The sequence below is a fragment of the Gorilla gorilla genome, chromosome 8 (assembly GCF_029281585.2).
Source record: "Gorilla gorilla gorilla isolate KB3781 chromosome 8, NHGRI_mGorGor1-v2.1_pri, whole genome shotgun sequence".
Lineage (NCBI taxonomy): Eukaryota > Metazoa > Chordata > Mammalia > Primates > Hominidae > Gorilla > Gorilla gorilla.
In genome coordinates this window covers 83623113-83642883 of record NC_073232.2, presented here as the reverse complement: position 1 = coordinate 83642883, position 19771 = coordinate 83623113, and the positions used below count along the sequence as shown (strand labels likewise).

General features: G+C 43.2%; 1 protein-coding gene across 6 annotated transcripts in view; it reads left to right on the top strand.

Annotated features, from left to right (window-relative positions):
• CCNY (cyclin Y) overlaps positions 1–19771 on the top strand; it is a 320349-nt gene that overhangs the window by 193520 nt on the left and 107058 nt on the right. The window contains exon 1 of one of the 6 annotated variants that reach the window (XM_063710158.1): positions 12885–12997. The exons of the other annotated variants lie outside the window; for them this stretch is intronic. The gene's annotated coding sequence lies outside the window, so the exon portion shown is untranslated. Of the gene's footprint in view, positions 1–12884; positions 12998–19771 lie in introns of those variants that run through there. 6 annotated transcript variants of the gene reach the window in all.

Genomic DNA, 19771 nt, shown 5'->3' with positions numbered 1-19771 from the left:
TTGCCTGGATAGGAGGTACTTTGTTGGGAGTTTAGGGTGGTCTACCTACAAGACTTGATATTTGAAAATAGTTTTTAAAAACAAGTAGGAGTTTGCTTGTAGGATGAGAACTTTTTAGTTAAGGGAAAACTGTTTGAAATACTGAGATATGAAACAGCATGATGTATTTGGGGAGTAGAAGACATTTTCATGTTTGGAACATATAGAGTATGAGTAATGAATTTGGGAGTATGAATAAAGAAACTACTGGGGATGGCTACGGGATGGGTTATTGATGTGGTTTGTGTTATTTTCTCCCTTTGTTTCATATACAGTCATGTGTCACTTAATGAAGGTGGTATGTTCTAAGAAGTGCTTTCTGAGAAATGTCTCATTAAGTGATTTCGTCATTGTGTGAACATGAGAGAGTGTACTTACCCACAAATCTAGATGGTCTAACCTACTACACATGTAGGCTGCATAGTATAGCCTGTTGCTCCTAGGCTACAAACTTGTACAGCATCTGACTGGACTGAATACTTTAGGTAATTTGAACACAGTGGGTAAGAACTTGTATATCTAAACATCCCTAAACATGGAAAAGGTACAGTAACAATACGGTATAGAAGATAAAAAATAGTATGCCTGTTTACCATCTCCATGAATGGAGCTTGTAGGACTGGAAGTTGCTCTGGGTGAGTTAGCAAGTGGGTGGAGAGTGACTCTGAAGGCCTAGAACATTTGTGTATACTACCAGAGACTTTGCAAACAGTGTACACCTAGGCCACACTAAACTGATACAAAATATTTTTCTTCACTAATAAATTAATCTTAGCTTGCTGTAACATTTTTACTTTATAAACTTTAAATTTTTAAAACTTTTTGACTTTTGAAATAACAGTTATAACACAAACACATTGGATAGCTGTACAGAAATATTTTTTTCTTTATATCCATACTCTGTATGCTGTTTTCTGGTTTAAAATTTTTATTGTCTTTTTAAACTTTTTTGTTTAAAACAAGACACAAACACACACATTAGCCAGGCCTGCACAGGGTCAGGATCATCAATATCACTGTCTTCCACCAGCACCTCTGTCCCATTCTGTAGAAAATGAAGTAGAGGTTCCTCTTCAAAGGGACTTTCCTCGCAGTCTAATTGGGAATAAATAGTAGCCTCTCTTAGAAGCAAAATTTACTCAAAGACCTGTGCTAATATTCTTAAATATCTGCTAGCCGTAATAAAGAAAGGAATATACTTTGTGTTCTTAGCCGCCATCTTTTAGGCTAGATATTTGCCCTGGCATACCTGTACAGGCCCAAGAAAGCATTAGGTCATAGCCTGTTCCTCTTCCTTATTTGGAGGTGTTTTTGCCTTTCGCAGCATTCCACAAGTTACTTCCTCCTTTCCTTTGTTCTCCTCTATGTATGTCTCTTTTGGGAAGTTCTAAGTTGCTAGCCAATCAGGACAAGTACAGAATGTGAGGTCCCATTCCAGCCAGTGGAAACTGGACACAGCCATAGGGTGGACGTGTCAGACTGTAAATGACCCTGTCTCTTTTGTGTGCGCTCTCTGGCAAAACTGCTAGCGAGCAGCACCCTTTCTGCAGAAAGTAAATTAGCCTTGCTGAGAGATCCTTTGTCTTAGGGTTGATTTCTGCGACATTGAATACCCATTTCCAACACACTTGAAGGGCTTTAGAGGTGACAGCACTCATGGAGCTGTTATCTCCCATGATAGCAAGGCCTTCTTCTGGTACCTCCTGCAGGCCCTGCCTGAGGCTGTTTCACAGTTAACTGTTTTTTGGCTTTTTTTTTTTTTTTTGAGACGGAGTCTTGCTCTGCCGTCCAGGCTGGAGTACAGTGCGTGATCTTGGCTCACTGCAACCTCTGCCCCCCGGGTTCAAGCTATTCTCCTGCCTCAGCCTCCCAAGTAGCTGGGATTATGGGTGTGCGCCATCACGCCCAGCTAATTTTTGTATTTTGAGTAGATATGGGGTTTCACCATGTTGGTCTGGCTGGTGTTGAACTCCTGACCTCAAGTGATCCACCCATCTTGGCTTCCCAAAGTTCTGGGATTACAGTTGTGAGCCACTGTGTCTGGCTATAACTGTTTGACTGGCAGCACAGTAGGTTTGTTTACACCAGCATCATCACAAATACAGGAGTGATGTGTTGCACTACATTATGATGTCACTAGGTGATAGGAGTTTTTCAGCTCCATCATAAGCTCAAGGGACTACTGTCATTGATGCAGTCTGTTGACCAAAATGTTACGCAGTGCATGACTGAATTTTTGTTTTAAAATTTTTTGCAAATGAAATTAGATTTGTATTTTGAAAAGGTAATCCTAATAAAAACGTGGAGAATGGATGTAGGGGTGGAGGAGGCGAGAGGTAGAGATGCTAGGATATTGAATAGTCCGGGCGACAGATGATGAGGACTTAAATCAAGGTGGTGGAAGCAGTGATGGAAATGAGAGGAGCTTCCAAATAGATTTGGATATATGGGATGAGGGAACAGTAGAGATCAGGGAAATTTTTAGTATTTGTGGTTTGGCTTCAGGGTGATCAGTGGTGCCATTAACTCAGTTTGGGATTATGGAAAGAAGAGCATGTTTTGGTGGCAGAAGAGTTCACATCTGTGGAACAGTAAATGGAACTGCTTGTGGGTGGTTGGCACTGTAGGTCTGGAAGTCAGTGGAGGAGTGTCCCTTAAAAGGTAGATTTTGGTGGGTATTAGAAATAGTTGGAATTAAAGGAGGAGATGAGTTTACCCATGAAGGAGAGCCTTTAGAGAAGGAAGTCAAGTTCCAGGTAGAGCCATGCTGCCGCCCTTCTCTTCTGCCTCCCACTCTCCACCCATGCAGACATTACTAAACCATTACTGCTGTTTCCCACGGAGCCTGTGGGATCCTCAGAATCTTCTCAAGGCAGTGCACTGGAGAGCTGACAGGAATTGGGGCAAAATGTAAGGGTTGGGGAAGAGACTGCATGGAGAGACTGAGCAGAGAAGCAGGAGTGGAGTCCGCATTTCTGCCAGGAAGGGTGGAAGACTGTTAGAGCTGGAATGTGCTGATGGATTTGGGAAGTAGGAAGTCATTGATGACTCTGGTGAGAACAGTTTTAATTGAGGGAGGGAGACAGAAGCCATGTTTTGAGGCTATTTGGAGCCAGGAGTAGGAGGTGAGAGACTACTTTTCCTAGGATCTTGACTAGGAAAGGACGGAGGTTGTTTGGAAACCAGAGGGAAGGAGGGGTGGAGCATGTGTGTAGGTGTAGGAAGTAGTTCATATCTTAAATAATCCTTTTATATAATAATCCTGCTGATACATGTTCTTTAACATTTTATTTTGAAACAATTTCAAACTTAAAGTTGGAGTAGACCTGTAATCACCAGTGTTAACACTGTGCCACATTTGCTTTATCATTTTTTTCTTTCTTACTACTTTTTTTTCTGAACCATTTGAGAGTAAGTTGCAGACAGTAAGTAGGTGCTTTTACTTCTAAATATTTCATGGTTTTTAGGCTTCGTTTAGCACCCTTTACTCTCATAAGAAAAGTCGTTGGGCAGATCTATTAAAAATAACCAGAGTACTCTGCCTGCCTCCTTAAACATTTTGTGGTTATTTGTCTCACGGGAGGATTAAACACAGGAAATTTGGGACTTGGACTGTACTGGAAACTTCTAAAATATAATTGTTCTTTCAGATTTTGGTCTCTGTTGATTGTTTGCTGATCAACAGAAAAGGTGGAAGGAAATGATGGCTATTTCAGCCTTTTAAAAATAGTACTAAATGTTCTATTCCACAGTACAATACTTTATCATCTGAGAAGTAAGGTAACAGGTCAGTGAGGTTCAAAAATCTCTTCAAAATACCTACATGTCAAATGCCTAGAATATTCTCCTTGATGAAGATACTGGACACACATGCTCAGTGAAAAATGTGGAGTTTTTTTTTTTCCCACTAAATATAGATTTTCTTTCATTTAAATAGTACTTAATTGTACTAAATTAACTGACCTCCAGAATGCATTTGTGTGCAAGAAATTGTTCCTTTGTCCTGTCCCTGCTTTTAGTAAAAGTGTGGTAATGTAGATTTGCCAGGGATAGTGTGAATTTGGACATGAACTCATGGACAGGAATTGTAATAAGCTGTCATATCCAGTTTGTGTTTCATGAGCAGCTTCCCTTTGCCAGGGTCTTTGTGGTTAGTGATGATCTTCTTGTTGCCAACCCCGCCTTGTCACTGGCTCTCTGGATCCTGGATGGAACAGAGACTGACAGTGCTGGGTTGCTCCTCTTGCCCCTTGTGGGATCTGTGGGGCTGATGGCCCTCTGGGTACCATCCCAGGGCTGTTCGTTGTTCTCCAGCGGAAGTGTAATAAGCAATTTGTCTCTTCATTCCTGACAGTTTCAAAATTGCATGTCGAGATAAGTTCTAGATTTAAAAATTAGTGTCTCCTAATTTCTAATGTAATTTTTAGATAAATTGATTATACAGATTTTGGAAAACATATAGTTACCATGTAGGTTAAAGAAAGGTGGTTTAGGGCTGGGCACAGTGGCTCATGCCTGTAATCCCAGTACTTTGGGAGGCTGAGGCGGGTGGATCATGAGGTCAGGAGATCGAGACCATCCTGGCTAATATGGTGAAACCCCGTCTCTACTAAAAATACAAAAAATTTTAGCCGGATGTGGTGGCGGGCGCCTGTAGTCTCAGCTACTCAGGAGGCTGAGGCAGGAGAATGGCGTGAACGTGGGAGGCGGAGCTTGCTGTGAGCTGAGATCGCGCCACTGCACTCCAGCCTGTGTGACAGAGCGAGACTCCATCTAAGAAAGCTGGTTTAGTTTGAATTCTAGAAAAACCATAGTTTAACACGTGGCTTTGTAAGCAGGACTTTCAAATGTAATCATGTTTCAAAAAGACAGGCTTTACTAGCGATAACGTGGTAAGCCAGAGAGCAATTTTTATTTATATTTAGGGGCAGATGATGGGGAAACACCACTGTGGTCTTGAGACAGTGGGGTGATTATGACCATCATCATCATTATCTCTGTCATTTCTCACACTTCTTGATTTTACCTTCACGTTTCCATTTCTTAAGAAAAATTTGCTAAACCCTAAAATAATATAAATACAATCTTAATTTCTAAGATTTCAAGAGGTTTGAGGTGTTGTTTAGTAGCAGTGTCATTGCAGTAGCTTGAAATATTTATAAGTAATAACCCAAGGGTAGCATTTCTGCCATGAAATGCCAGAAATAATGGGCATGTCTGACACTTTGGGGAGTTTCTAGGCTTCCTGTGATTTCTGTTCTCTGGCTCGCTGAGTCTGTTTGGCACAGGTTGGATGTTTGTGCTTGGTCTGGAATTTGAAACGTGTGGCTGTAAACCACAGATAGTTTGATAAAGGCATAACAGGCAGGAAAACAAAAGATATGCTTTTAACCAAAAAATATAAGCCTGCCCCTGGCATTTCCCGTGATGAAGGTGTTTGAGGCTGTGCTTTGCCGTTCATGGTGTAGCTGCTCATTTGTTTTCAGCTATCAGAAAGGCCACTTGTTCTGGTGCTCCTTGGCTCAGCTGGCACCAGGTCACTGTCTCATCCTCCAGCCAGTGAAGGAGACTGCCTTCACTGTGGGAACCAGCGGCTCGCATTTTAATTGTGATCTGGTGACTTCTGTACAGCAGCAGATTGCTGACAGCTTTGGAGGGGAAACAGGTGGCTCAGTGTGATTGAATCGTTCTTTAACTCATTCAACAAGTAATGGCCAAGTACCCACTCTCTGTTGGACACCATCTGGGGCCCCAGGGCAGTCACGAACAAAGCAGACCAGAGAGAAAACAAAGCAGGAAGTTAAGGGTGGGGACATGGGTAGGGCCGGTGTAGCAGAAATTCTGGAGCCAGGCTGCCTGAGTTGGAATGCGAATTCCCATTACTTACTGGCCGTGTGACTTTGGCAAGCCCTTTAATTTCTCTATGTCTCTTTCCTCATAGGTAACATGAGGGTAATATTATTATTATATGAGTTGTACTAAATAAATTGGCATGTGTAAAATTCTTAAAATGGTGCCTGCCATGTAACTACTATGTGTTAGGTATTAGGACAGTGCTTATATAAAGGGATGTTATGGTGTTACTGTTAGGTAAGGTGACATCCTTCAGATACCTGAAGGATGTGAGAGCTGAACCATGTGAATCCTTGGGGAAGGAGCCTTCCCAGCAGAGTGGGCATGCGCCTGGTGGGTTTGAGGGGCAGAGGGAGTGTGGGGGATGGAGGGGAGTGGTCAGAGAGGCAGCAGGGGCAGGGCATGTCCAGTCCTGTAGCCACTGTGAGTACTTCGCACTCTAGAATGGGGGCCACTGTGGAGTTTGAGCAGACGTGCTCCTAATGCAGTTTTGGCAGGATTCCTCTGGCAACTATGGAGAGAATGGGCAATGGAGTATCCCCAGGGGGTGCAGTGTGGGTTAGACCCTGAGGCATGTCAAGGGGCAAGGTCAGGGGATTTGCTGGTCGGCTGGATTGGGTGGGAATAGCGAGGGTGGAGGATGAGTGCAGGCCTTGAAGGGTGGAGTTGCTCTTTAGTGACTGATGTAGACTGGAAGGAACAGGTCTTGAGCCTGTTGATTTTGATTTACATATTAGTCAACAGGGGAGCTGAACGGGCAGCATGGGAGTTCAGTGGAGTCAGTGCGGGAGATAATAGCATGGGAACCATTGGCATACTGAGGGTATTCATTACAGTCTTGTGGCTGAGGTCACCACGCAGCGAGGAGGGAAGGGACAAGGAAGCAGCAGAGGTGTATGTGAGAAGGAGCTGAGGAGGGGCAGAGATAGGGGCAGGGAGGGGGGTGAAGAGAGAGAGATGGTCCCGGCAGTCAGCGAGGGAGACATTTTGAGGAGAAAGTGGGCATCTCTAGTAAGGTAAGGACTGAGATGTGGCCATTGAATTAGCAGTGGCCTTGGTAAGAGCTGGAGAGTCGGGGGTGGGAGCAATGGCCCTACTGGGCAGGGTTCCAGAGAGAACAGGGAGGAGGAACTGGAGCACACAGGAGCCTGGCTGAACAGGAAGCAAAGAAATAGAGGGAAGGCTGCAGAGGGGGAGGCTGGTTGAGAGCTGTAGTTTGGTTTTTGGAATGAGAGTAATTACTACGTGTGCCTGTGCTGATGGGAAATGCATGATGCAGGAGAGAGAGGGTGGGAGGGGCAGGGATCCATTGCCGAGTAGGGGGGCCGGCCCCAGGGAGGCACCTTTTTAGGGACCACAGGTCAGAGAGGTGCAGGGAGCAGAGATGGCAGGGTGAGCAGAATGGAGGCAAGAAGGCTGCACTGCTTCTCCCGGCCTCTGTCTTCTCAGCTGAACGGGCAGTAAGTTGAGAGTGCCAGGGAGTGTTGGAGGTTGGGGGAGAGACAAAAAGGGCCTTTCCAATGATGCTATCTCGCACCACTCAGGGCCTACCTGAGTGGGGTGTCAAGAGTTTACGGTGGGACCAGTCAGCAGGATTCTGCATCTCCTCCAGCTGTGTACAGCTGCTTGGGGCAGAGGAGATGGGGAGTTAGATTTAATCAGCTCTGGGATTTGCCAGAAAGCGCTTTGGAGGGCAGAGGAACATGGTGGCACGTGAGAGCACCAGGGAGCCGATATGACTACGAGGCTGTGGCTCTGAGTCGGGTAGAGAAGAAAGCAAGGATGTAGCAGGGGGAGGGGTGGCAGAGAGGTGGTGGAATCGGGGTTTGTGGTCTTGGTGGGTGGAAGAATTTACAGGGTTGGGATGTCAGGGAGTGAGTTGGGAAGGTAGGAGATGAGGCTCAGAAAAGGGCTGCTCAACTTTGAGAGCAGGGAGTCCTTTTGGTGACTTACAGGGAGAGGGTGGAGGTTAAGATTAAAACACCAGGCCTTGCAGGGCAGTGGCATCCTGGGTTTTAGCAGCGTGTGGAGGATGTAGGACATTGTGCTGGGGATGTGCTCCCTGGGATGGTTTTGGAAGTTGGGAGATGGCATTAGAGGCTCTTTGGAGTTTTCCGGGCTGAGAGCTTGACTGCTAAGGGACAGCCTGAGAGTTGTCGGCTTCTTGAGCTGACAGCCAAGTGGGGATAAAGGGTTTCTTCTGATGGAAAGGTTGTGGTTCTGAGGCTGCTGGCACATTGGGAAGGGCATCTTGCGGGTTCCCGTCATTGTGGAGCTACATCTTTATTTCTGAATGTTGGACATGGGGCACTTGGGGAGGCCAGTATTACCAGGAGATTTTTCTTTTTTTTTTTTCTTTCTCTTTTACCTTTTGTGTATCAGTATTTCTTAATAAGAAATGCCTATTTATTTAAATTCGGTGGGAGATATTTTTGACATAATTTTTTCACTTTCTCTCTGTCCTCTGTTTTGGAGAATGACAGTGATGGAGCAGTGGGCTGGGAGCCTTCCTGTCACCAGCACCTGTGACTTTGGAGCAGCTATTTCCTCTGGGACTGTTTAAAAGAAGGGGTGTGGGGCTCAGCTTTAAGGTCCTTTGGTTTTAGAATTAAACTCTATTTTGTTGGTTTATGAAGCATGTTTTTTGTGCCCATGATCTCAAATTTCTTTGGTTTTTAAAACTTTATCTATTTATTGTATCTTTAAAACAAATACATTTTATGCCTAATGCAAATTAGTATTTTTTGAAGAGTGTTAGGCAGAATAAATGTGTATTTCCCATCAGAGAAGGAACTACTGATAAGTACTTCAAGAAGACCCAGAATTAGCATGTGTGTTTATATAAATTGTGAAATCATCTTCTCCCACTTCTTCCCCCTTTTTTACAAAAACAAGTTAAGAGTCAGAGAAGGAAAGAAGAAATGGGATTTGCACCATCATGGACTGATAACTGCCTGGGTGTAGTTGTTTTGCTTGGTGAGCAGAACTTGCTGTTTTATCTGTAGCTTTCTTCATGTATACTTCGGCACTTGTAAATGTTACCAAGTGCCTCTGACCAGAATGGGTGGGTCATTTTCCATGTCGTCTTAAAATGACTGGAAAGTTGGTGATGAACAGAAGGCTTATTTTGATATCTGAATATGGCCTGAAGGCTATGCTGAGTGAGTGAAACCCAGAGCACTTCCGAGCAGGTTTTGGTTGGTTCGGTTCCTCTTTTGTTGGTGCTTTTGTGAGGGCCAATTCTGTATGGCACTAGACAGAGCTGGTTAGGCTCAACAATACAGTGTTACCAGGCGGGTTGAGAATGGACACCCACAAGCCCAGGAGCCTCCTGAGGCCAGTCCCCCATAGTGCCTGGGCCACACGGGGCTGGGCCTGTTAACCAGGGCAGGCTCGGGGTTCATGTCTTTTACCCTCTACAACAGTGCAGCCCAGCAGGTCATTACCACCTCACCTCCAGGCATGGCAGGGGCAGGGGGAGTGGTCAGGGCATGCCTGTCCTGCTGCTGTCACCCAGGCGAGCCACACATTCCACAGTGGCTTGAATGGCAGTGACTTTGGGCCTGGCAGTGTCCTCTGCCAGTCTCCTTCACTCACAATTTCATTTCAACTTTGTGTTATAGTGAAGTATTTAATATGACACTTTTTTTTTATTCTTTAATAGTTCAAATAGTAATGTATGCCAAGGTCAGACTAATATTTTGTTTACTAGCTTAGTAATTTTCTTCTTGTTCCTACCTGAATTAATTTATATGGGAGCAAGTGCTGCCTTTTTTGCTGTTGAGTACCAGAGAACATACAGTAAATAATGATTTTTACATATTGAAGTTGCAGTTGTTGACTGTGATGTTGAAGATGTCTTCAGACAGTAGTTTATACTGCATTCCACACTTGAGGCTCAAGTGATTGGAATGATTTCTGCAATTACTAGTTTGTTCTATAACTAAGACTGTTTGTTGGTCTCTGCATATACTTTCAGGTCATTAAATGCTACAGAAATGAGAAATGAAATACAAACTTTTTAACTCCTACTCAGATGTCCAAACAGCTTCTTAGCTCCTGTCAGATCAGTAGTAATACTGGGTTTGGTCTTTCTTAAACCAAGCATAATCCTGCTTATCTTAGAATGAAACAGTATTCCTATTCAGAGGTAAATAGAGTTAACCTTTACTCGTGTAATTTTTATTGTTTGTTTTACCATTTCATGATGTTCATATTAGCCCCTTTTCCTTTCCCTCTAAGTGACTGCTGAGGTTCTCACCATTTCAGAATAAAATTCTTGTCCTTTGAGGTTGGAAATTTAATGATAATTGAAAAACTGTATGTGTCAGTATACTTAAAAGGAAAGGTTATATCATTCTCTTCATTTTGGATGTAAAATTTACCTGTTAGAAAAAATTTGGAAATTATAGAAAAGTTAAAAAAAAAAAAAAAAAAAAAAGGAAAAAAGCTATTGTGCTTATCTCCTACAAAGAGAACTACTGTGAACCTTTTATGTCTCATTTCTTCTGTTTTTTAAAAGCTGGGTTTGTCTAAAACCACTGTCACCAAAACAATAAAACCCATACCCTCCAAATTTGTATGACATATAATTGTGGTGACATTGTCTAGAACATTTTTAAAAAAATATTATTTATTTTTAGAGATGGATCTTGCTGTGTTGCCCAGGCTGGACTGCAGTGCCACAATCATAGTCCACTGTAACTTGGAACTCTTGGGCTCAAGCATTCCTCTTGTCTCAGCCACAGCGTCCAACTAATTTTTTCATAGAGATAGGGTCTTGCTTTGTTGCCTAGGCTGATCTCAAACTTCTGGGCTTAAGGAGTCTTCCCGCCTTGGTCTCCCAAAGTGCTGGGATTACAGATGTGAGCCATTGTGGCTAGTCCTGTATATAAAATGTATATATTTTTCACTTAGCATGATAAACAGAAGTATTTCTCCAATTACAAATGTATTGAACTGTTTATAAAAACTATTGATTATTATTTTTGATCACTACATAATTTTTCATGTGGGAAATTTTCCACTTATTCAGTCCTTTATTACTAGACATATAGGTTGTTGTTTTGTTTTTCCTTTATAATCAATATAGTAATGAACATCTTTGTGTCTAAAGCCTCCTCTGAACATCAGATCATCTCAGCAAGGTAGAATCCTAGCAGGCATTCTAATGAGACTCAAAAGTTTTGGGTGCAGTCCACAAAATTACTGTATGACAAGGTATTAATACATGATACTAATATTTGAGTTAGCAAAAGCTGCTTATTGGATATCTAAGTTGGGCAGCATTTGGTAGGCTTATTTTTTATTCTTTTAAATTACTTCTTTCAAGTGATTAGAAACTTTAAAGAATCTTAATCAGTAGGTGAAAGAAAATCTGGCATTTTTAAGGCTCTTTGTATATTGAAATAGCTGGGCAATATTTCTAGTAACCGTATTGATGTTTTACTGCTATATACATGATTTGCCAATTTTTAAACTAAGACCTATAGTAAAAAAAAAATTATATTTTAATCCAGTTGGTTTCTTATTGGTAAACACACATGAAACAATATTTGTCTTTATGCATTTCATAATGTTATATTCTGAACTTTCTGTTTCATTCCATTTTTTAAAAAAGATGAGTCATGATCCTCTAAATGGATTTCATAATCTCCTGGAGGTTCCAACTCGTAGTTTGAAAAACACTGTACTGTACTGTGACAGGCGGCGAATCCAGAGGAACACATGGCTTATTTCCCTGACTGCTTTTACTTTTCCTGTGTGTGGGTGGGAATCTTGTACTCGTTCATCCTGGCAGTACCTGAGTGAGAAATAAGGAAGCTAAGTACCCTGCCCAACGGCACGCAACTACCAGTGGTCAAGCTCGGACACAGTCACTTCTGGGTGGCCCCCAGGTCCAGGGTCTCACAGTCCAGCAGCATAGAAGCCGTTCCACCTTCTGTTGTCCTGGAAGACTCAAAGGCATCCAGAAGAGAGGCACATGATCTGCAGGAAAGACTCCGCCGTAGTGGTTCAGCGCAGGTTTACCAAAGGTTGTTCACCTGGGATGGACTGTGAACCCCCCCAGGAACTGTGGCACAAGCAGAAGTCAACCAGGGTGAAATGCAGCTTTGCACTCTGACATTTGCCCCTTAAAAACCTGGAGCCTGGTAGAGTTAGGGGTGGAAAGCAAGTTTTCCATCAGCAGAGGAGCATCTTCCATAGCTCCCAGAAGGATCAGTTAAAAGTGTCAGTCCGATGGCTTCCTTCGGGTTTTGTGAACCTCAGCGGCTTCGCCTGCCCTTTGCCTTTAACCAGCCAGTGGGGCCCTGCATGAGGTGCCCGGGGAGGTGGTGCATGCACAGCATCCTTAGTAAGCCTGGAGGCGGGTATGCTCTCTGGCAGCAGCTTTCTTCCCGGCTTTCTTGTGAAATTGTCCTCCTTACCAAGATGCTTCTGCCAGGGTAAGAGGAAGGCTAGCTTGGGAAGGAAGCTAGCAGTAACTTCCAACAAACCTTGCCCCACTGTAACTTCTCAGAAGGGTGATGTGACCAGCTGCAAATACCAAATGGAAAGAGATTTTGCCTAGAGAGTTTTCAGGAGGGCCTGATGAACCTGAAAACCTTCCCTGAATGCAGTGTACCTTCCATTCCATACAATAACCATTGAAGGGCTTCATCTTAATTAACTCACATGGACATTTCTAATTGTGGAAGAAAATACTGCCTCCCCTCACCAGGTGAAACCATCATTGAAATCAAAGCTAATAGCAGACAACACTCTGTTCCCAAAGAGCAGGTTCATTATATCATGCCAACAAGTAGCATTTCCTATTTTCAGCCTAGTCACATTGATTGACTGGAGCTTAAAAATAGAAAATAAGAGTATATTGTTGATCTTGGATTTCTTTGAATGCTGAAAAAAATGCTGCCTTTAAAATCAAATTTTACCAAACTTGGCAGATTACAGTAGGAAAACAACAGATAAATGTGGATTTTTCTACTCCTGTTCTCTAGCACAGGGAATCTACTAGAGGGCCCTGCCTCCACTTCCATCAAACAAGGGAAGAAAATGCTCTTCATGAGGTCACTGTTAACTGAGCCAGCATAGGGAGGCTCAGCAGGTGAGCTGGCTTGGTGGGAGGTGGTGGTTCTGAATCTCTGCTCTTTTGCAATGGCCTTGGGACCTGGGGCAAGTGACCCTCTCTGAGTTTTAGTTTCCTCAAGTGCACAGTGGGGCCTTGAGAGCCTCAGGATCTTCGACATGACCGAACATTCATAAGGCTCAGTGCTCACTGTCTCCTCTTCCCTTCCTCTCCCCTTTTCTCTCTGGGTCTTGAGAGAACATGAACCAGGACCACAGTGCCACGCCCATGGCTCTTGGCATATTTTATTGAACATTATTTACATGGTTAACAGATCAGAAAATCTTAGTGATCCTCTGATGGCTCCAAGGGATGCTTCCTTTTTTTTTTTTTTTTTTCTTAAAAGAAAAAGACAGGGTCTCACTCTGTTGCCCAAACTGGAGGGTAATGGCACAATCATAGCTCACTGCAGCCCCAAAATCCTGGGCTCAAGCAGTCCTCCCACCTTATTAGCATCCCAAAGTGTTGGGATTACAGGCATGAGCCACCATGCCCAGCTTTATTTTTCTTTTATAGTGATGATGACTTAAAATAGTCAACTTTAGGTACCTTGCTGCAGTATACACAGCCCAGTGTTTTTCTGCTCATGTTTTTCCCCATGTCTTAATGGCTCAGGTTTTGCAGGAGAGTGACAATTGTATGTACTGGTGTGTGTGTAATTGCACTCACACATGTGTTCAAGGTTGTAAAGTTGCGTTCACCATTCACCAGTGTTATGGAGAGATACTTCCTGTCTTCTTGCTCCCATTGCATCTCTGTGTCTGTCTCCCTCAGTATAGCTGAGACCGGAGCTGGATGTGGCAGCCATGTGCTTCTTGAGCACTCACATGGAACAAAAAAGAAAGAGAATGGAGCTTCTGTTGTGCTGGGCTAATTGCCTTATTATTGATTCAGCTGTATAAGTGAAATGGATTGTTTAAACATTTTTGGTTTTGTGATTGTTTTAATTCAGGTTTTATTAAGCTGGGCAGCAGATCATTGATTGCACAGGATTCAGAGGCACATTCATTTGTATCTTCCAGGGTAGCTTTTCTGAATGCAAATCTTGTCCAGCTGGTTGCCTATTATCCATCCTTCCAAAGCTCGACAGACTTGATTAAATTCAGAACCGCTCTGCCTTGATAGTGGCATCTCAAATTTTATCATTAGTTATGCATCACATTTCCTTGTGTCTGAGGTGACCCTCAGAGGCTATGATATTGCCTTTCTACTTTCTCAAGAACCAGAATGTTTGAAAGGCAGTTTAAAGTTATAGAATGAAGTAGGAAATACATTTTAGATTTTTTTTCCCTTAAAATATATATCAGGTCTGAAAGGAAAATACTGTAGGTGATTATCTTACTTGCAGATATGCCTGTGAACTTGGCCATCAGGAATCAGAGACGTGGCCTAGAACACCATTCACAGATCAAAAAAATAAAGAGTCTGTGGGATATCCATGGCTGTAAAAAGAGGTTGAATTGTTCTGCTTTCTCTGTCACATGTTAATATTATGCCATGTGATTCAAGTAGTGAACCAGCTCTTTATTCTCCTCTGAAAATGCGGGGGGGGGGAAACTACCTTAGTATTCACATTTTGGTTTAGCCATCCAATCAAAGTTTTGTTACAGATTGGTTCCATTGTATTTGTCCTGAATTACATGTTCTTTTTCATGTTTGATGTATAACCTTTAAAAATCTTACTTAGTTTCTTTATGTGCTTTCTCCTTTTCATTCTGTTTGAGCTAATTTCTGATTATGTAGCCGTGATTTCAGTGTTGATTCTTTTCAATCTAAATCTCCCTCTTTAGTGAGGATGGCACCCTCATTAAAGTCTCCGCAGATGACTGCCTTGCTTCAGTCCCGTCGCAGCCTGGTGCTGCCTTTCTTACTTGTGGTCATATTGTCCACAGGTCTCTCTCGTGTGTACACCTGCCCGTCCTTTCTTGCTGGATGGGCAGAACTCAGCCCAGGGAGGCCTTGCCCCTCCATGTTTCCTGTGTCTGGACAGAAGATGCACCTTACTTGAAATCAGTTGCAGTGGTACCATAAAACAGATCTATATGTTTAATCTCCATGTTGGATCCTGCACAGTTACTCTACTGTAACCCAAATTCATAGATGTATTTTTTTTTTTTTTTTGAGATGGAGTCTCACTCTGTCGCCCAAGCTGGAGTGCAGTGGCACAATCTCAGCTCAATGCAAGCTTCACCTCCCAGGTTCACACCATTCTCCTGCCTCAGCTCCCCGAGTAGCTGGGACTACAGGCGCCTGCCACCACACCCAGCTAATTTTTTTTTGTATTTTTAGTAGAACCAGGGTTTCACCGTGTTAGCCAGGATGGTCTTGATCTGACCTCGTGATCCACCCGCCTCGGCCTCTCAAAGTGCTGGGATTACAGGCGTGAGCCACCATGCCCAGCCCATACTTGTATTTTTAAATTCTCTTATGGGGAAATCATCAATGCAGAAATATGAGATGGATTCTTTCTGAATTTTTTTCCTCCTGTTGTTTTAACTATTCCTCTTTTTGTTTTCTCTTTTCCGTTGTTTTTTGAGTTGGGGAAGATGTGGAACAGGACATGTTTTGTACGTGTTCTTTGTTTAAAAGAAAATTGGAAGCAGTACCTTCCTCCCTGAAAGGGGGAAAAAGTGGTGTTTTGTGTTTTCCTACAAGCTGTTTCTGCATACTTGTGCTTGACTGCTGTAGAGGAACTGGGCTTTGGGGGTATGTCAGTGTCCCAAGGACCCCACTCATTGCACCTCAGAGTTGCTGATCCCTAAGGCAGCATAGCTGTAACATGTTGATGTGATGACTTGGCCCTTTCCCTCTTCCAAGGGTGGAGAGAATCTGAGCTTTCTCCCTGTATCCACAGTTTGTTGGAATTCTCTTTTTTCAGTTTACTTGTTCCAGACCATACAGAGTTTGTAAAGATTCTGAACTGAGTATATTGTTTATAGAAGAGGAATTTTAATAAGAAATGTTATTCAGTAATTCCTCATTCAATAAATATTTATTGAGAATCTGGTTGCGGGGTTAGGGTGGCACCTTAGTATTCCCATTCTGGGTTAGCTTCTGACCAGCGTTTTCTCTTAGGCACTGAGGATTTTGCAGTGAACAAAGGAGATGGTCCCTCTCCTCAGAAATTACATTCCAGTGTGGGAGGAGGGAAGAGACAGATGACAAGCAAAATAAGTACTGTAATCTTACCTTCTGCATCTGTAGCCTCAGCTGTGTAGAATGCCAGGGACATGTGAGGGTGTGAGCCAAGCCCGTCCTGAATTGTGTGCACTGAAACTCTTAACCACTGCTCCCAGGCCTGCCCGTGCATTTTTTTCACAGGTCTTTCCCCTTTCAGGGAACCAAGGCTCTTTGTTTCCCAAGGTGGATCCTTCAGGCTCCTCTTTGCATTCACTTCTAAAGAACGAGAGAGCATCCTTTCTCAGCCCTTAGTTGATTCACAGCAGAAAATGGAAGGGAGAGTGAGGGGCAGATGGGGAGGCAGGGGACAGAAAGACCAAACCTGAGAAGCAGAAGCTACTTCTATCAGCTGAGGACCTCAAGGCTGAGCCACAGAGAAGAGAACAAATTCTGCTTAGCATGTGGAGGGAAGCCCACGTCATATTTTGTAAAAAAGCTTATTTTAACTGATGATTAAAATGAAGCTTTAGTTCAGAAGAGGGTAAAAATAGATGGAAATCTGTTCAGATGGGATTTCTTAGTTGAATCTGGAGTGATGCAGATACACCGTGAGAGGCAGAGCTGAGAGTCAAGAGGCTCCCGGGCCAGCGCTGCTGTCTGAGAGGCCACAGAATCTCTTCCAAAGGTGTAGATAGACCAAGCTTGTCCAACCTGCAGCCTGCAGGCCGCATGTGGCCCAGGAGTGCAGCCCAACACAAATTTGTAAACTTTCTTGAAACATTATGACCTTTTTTTGCATTTCGTTTTTTGTTTTTTGCTCATCAACTATTGTTAGTGTTACTGTATTTTATGTGTGGCCCAAGACAATTCTTTTTCTTCCATTGTGGCCCAGGGAAACCAAAAGATTGGACATCCCTTGTGTAGACTAATGAAGTGACGCTTCTTCCCAGGCATGATGACACTGTTTTGACAGGGCTGCACCCTGTTTTGACAAAGTGGGACCCTGTCTTATAGGGGTATAAACAAAGGAAGTAATGTGGTAGGGGATGCAGAGTTTTCTCAGAACTCCTCCTAGGTTAGTAGTAGCGGGTTCCACCTCCTCCACCAGCTCAGCCCCTGTAGAGCATACTCTCATTGCACCATCATGACTTGCCTGGAGGTTGAGGAATGGGCAGATAATTATTATACCTGTTACTTAATCAGATGTGCACTGGATGAGCACCTGCTTGGGGCTCTCCTTGTGTTGGGTACTTGGGGGGAATACATACTTGGAGGGAGTACTTTACACAAGGACTAACAAGTACAGCTAACTGATCTTCCAGTCCCTTGCTAATTAAAAGGAAGGGAAAAAAAAGGATTACTGGCTGAGGTAGATATAAATGCAGCCTAAAACAACATCTGATAGCCTGGAAATCAGATACAAAAGCTGTGAAGACCTCCATTGCATGCTAGTGGAACAGCAGGGGATGTTAACAGCATCTCTTCCTTGGTGAGGTAGCATGGTGTCATGGGAAAGAATGGCCTTTGTTTCAGGTAGAGCTCCCTGATATCCCTGACCTAGTGTCTCCCTGCCGCTTGGCAGCTGTGTGAACTTAGTAATGTTCTTTAACATCTCTGAGCCTCTTTAAAAAAATCTCTCTCTCTCTCTCTCGTATATCTCTATATAGTTATTGAGAATCAACTCACTGTAGGCATTGCATAAGAGAAACACAGTGGTGATGCCCCCTGGCCCTCAGGGTCCCACCTTGTTGAAACAGTGTCATCATACCTAGGAAGAAGCATCACTTCATTCATCTACACCATGGGTGTCCAATCTTTTGGCTTCCCTGAGCCACATTGGAAGAAGAAGAATTGTATATGTACACACACACACACACACACACACACACACACACACACACACACAGGATAATTATTAGAAGTTTCAAGGTTTTGTGGAAATTGGAATTTGTGTAGGTGAAATGCCTGGATACAGTGCCTGGCACATAACATTCATTCGGTAAGCATCAAGCTACTGTTATTATAAATATGATTTGAACAAATGGAAGAAAAAAAGAAAATACCTTTAGCAGGAGCTCAGAGGAAATAATCAGCATGAAATGTTCGTGGAACATATTTAATGTGTTATCTATTCTGTTGCATAAGGTTTTCTAAAGTGTCCTGAATGTGGCAGCACAGTACCTATGGCACGGCACAGTATCATAATACTCCTCACTCAGTTATTTCCTCCTTTCATTAGCCCAGGTTCTCTTGTTTTATTTGTTACTCAGTCATTTATAGAGCATGGATGATAAGTGATGCTCCATGCCAAGCACTGTACTGTGTCTAAGATGAACAGGATACAGTATTTGTAATCAAAGGAACTTGTATATGGAGGTTGGGCTAGGACATCCGCTTATTATAAACTGAGGGAGGGATGTGAAGAGTGGGGAGCAGTGGGCAGGGGTGGGAGCGGCTGATGATCCACCCAGCTGGCCTGAAATAGGAGACGATGGCATGGACAGCTCCCAGGCCCACCACTGGGCTGGCTGAAGGTCTCCTGTTTATGGAAGCAAGTGGGGGATCTGAAGGATGACACTTTCCATATCCTGTGCCTGAGGTTTGGTTGTGTTAAAGAGAAAATTATTCCATGAGTCTTGTTAAAGCACAGTAAGGCAAACTTGACTAAGGACCATCTCGATAGGTAGAGGGACCGCAGCAATGGGGTTTTGTGATGGGGGAAAGAGATTAGGTTCAAGTCTGAATATAGCATGGGCAAGTGGGAATTTATGGCCAAGGAGCAAGGGATGTGGTTAGTGAATGGAAAATTACTAAGAGGAAACATCAGGAGTAAGGAGAATTCTGGCTAAATCAATCTGACAGGATTCTTGCTGAAGGCAGGCCGGGAGGATCACCTGAGGGTGATCAAGGACAAGGAGCTTGATTAGACGTCGAGGGTCAGGGGTTCTTGCTAATCTGACTTAGCAGGGTGCTTTGCTAAAAGTGGAGTTTATAAGGAAGTGCACAGTTGGGCCCAGGAGAAGGTTCAGAAACCCGACCAAAGCTTGGCCAAGCAAAGACTCTTTCTTTAGAGTCATCCCCCAGCATCTTGGGGATCTTTTTCAGAATACTTGGGACCACTTGATGAAAATTTGAACCCAAGGTCTCTTTTGCTGCCCTTTTTCTAGTGTTCATGGCTTCTATGTGTATTATTCATGGCAAAGTATGGGCCCTTGGTCTACTGAATGATTTTGTGTTTGAAAGTGGAAATGTCTGATTTGTTACTGAGGTATACCAATGTTAGCATCTTCATTTGTCCCTGATGTTATTGAGTCCAGCCTGCATACGTAAATGCATAAATAAATCTCTCTGTGGATTTTCTGTTTTTTTTCTCCCGGCACATCCCACTCTTTGCACCGCTCCTTACACTCAGTATAGTTATATTCCAGGCTCCTCTAATCTCCATGCATTTGCTTCAATGGTGGCCACACTCTAAGGCACTCAATTCAGTACTGGAGTTTGATCCTAACTCTACAAAATCAAGTCTTTACATGTCAGCCATAAACCTCTGGAAGTGGATTAAATAGGAATTTTGATGATTAAATGTGAATATTACCACAATATAATAAAATTGATGTTTTTCACTAAAGTAAC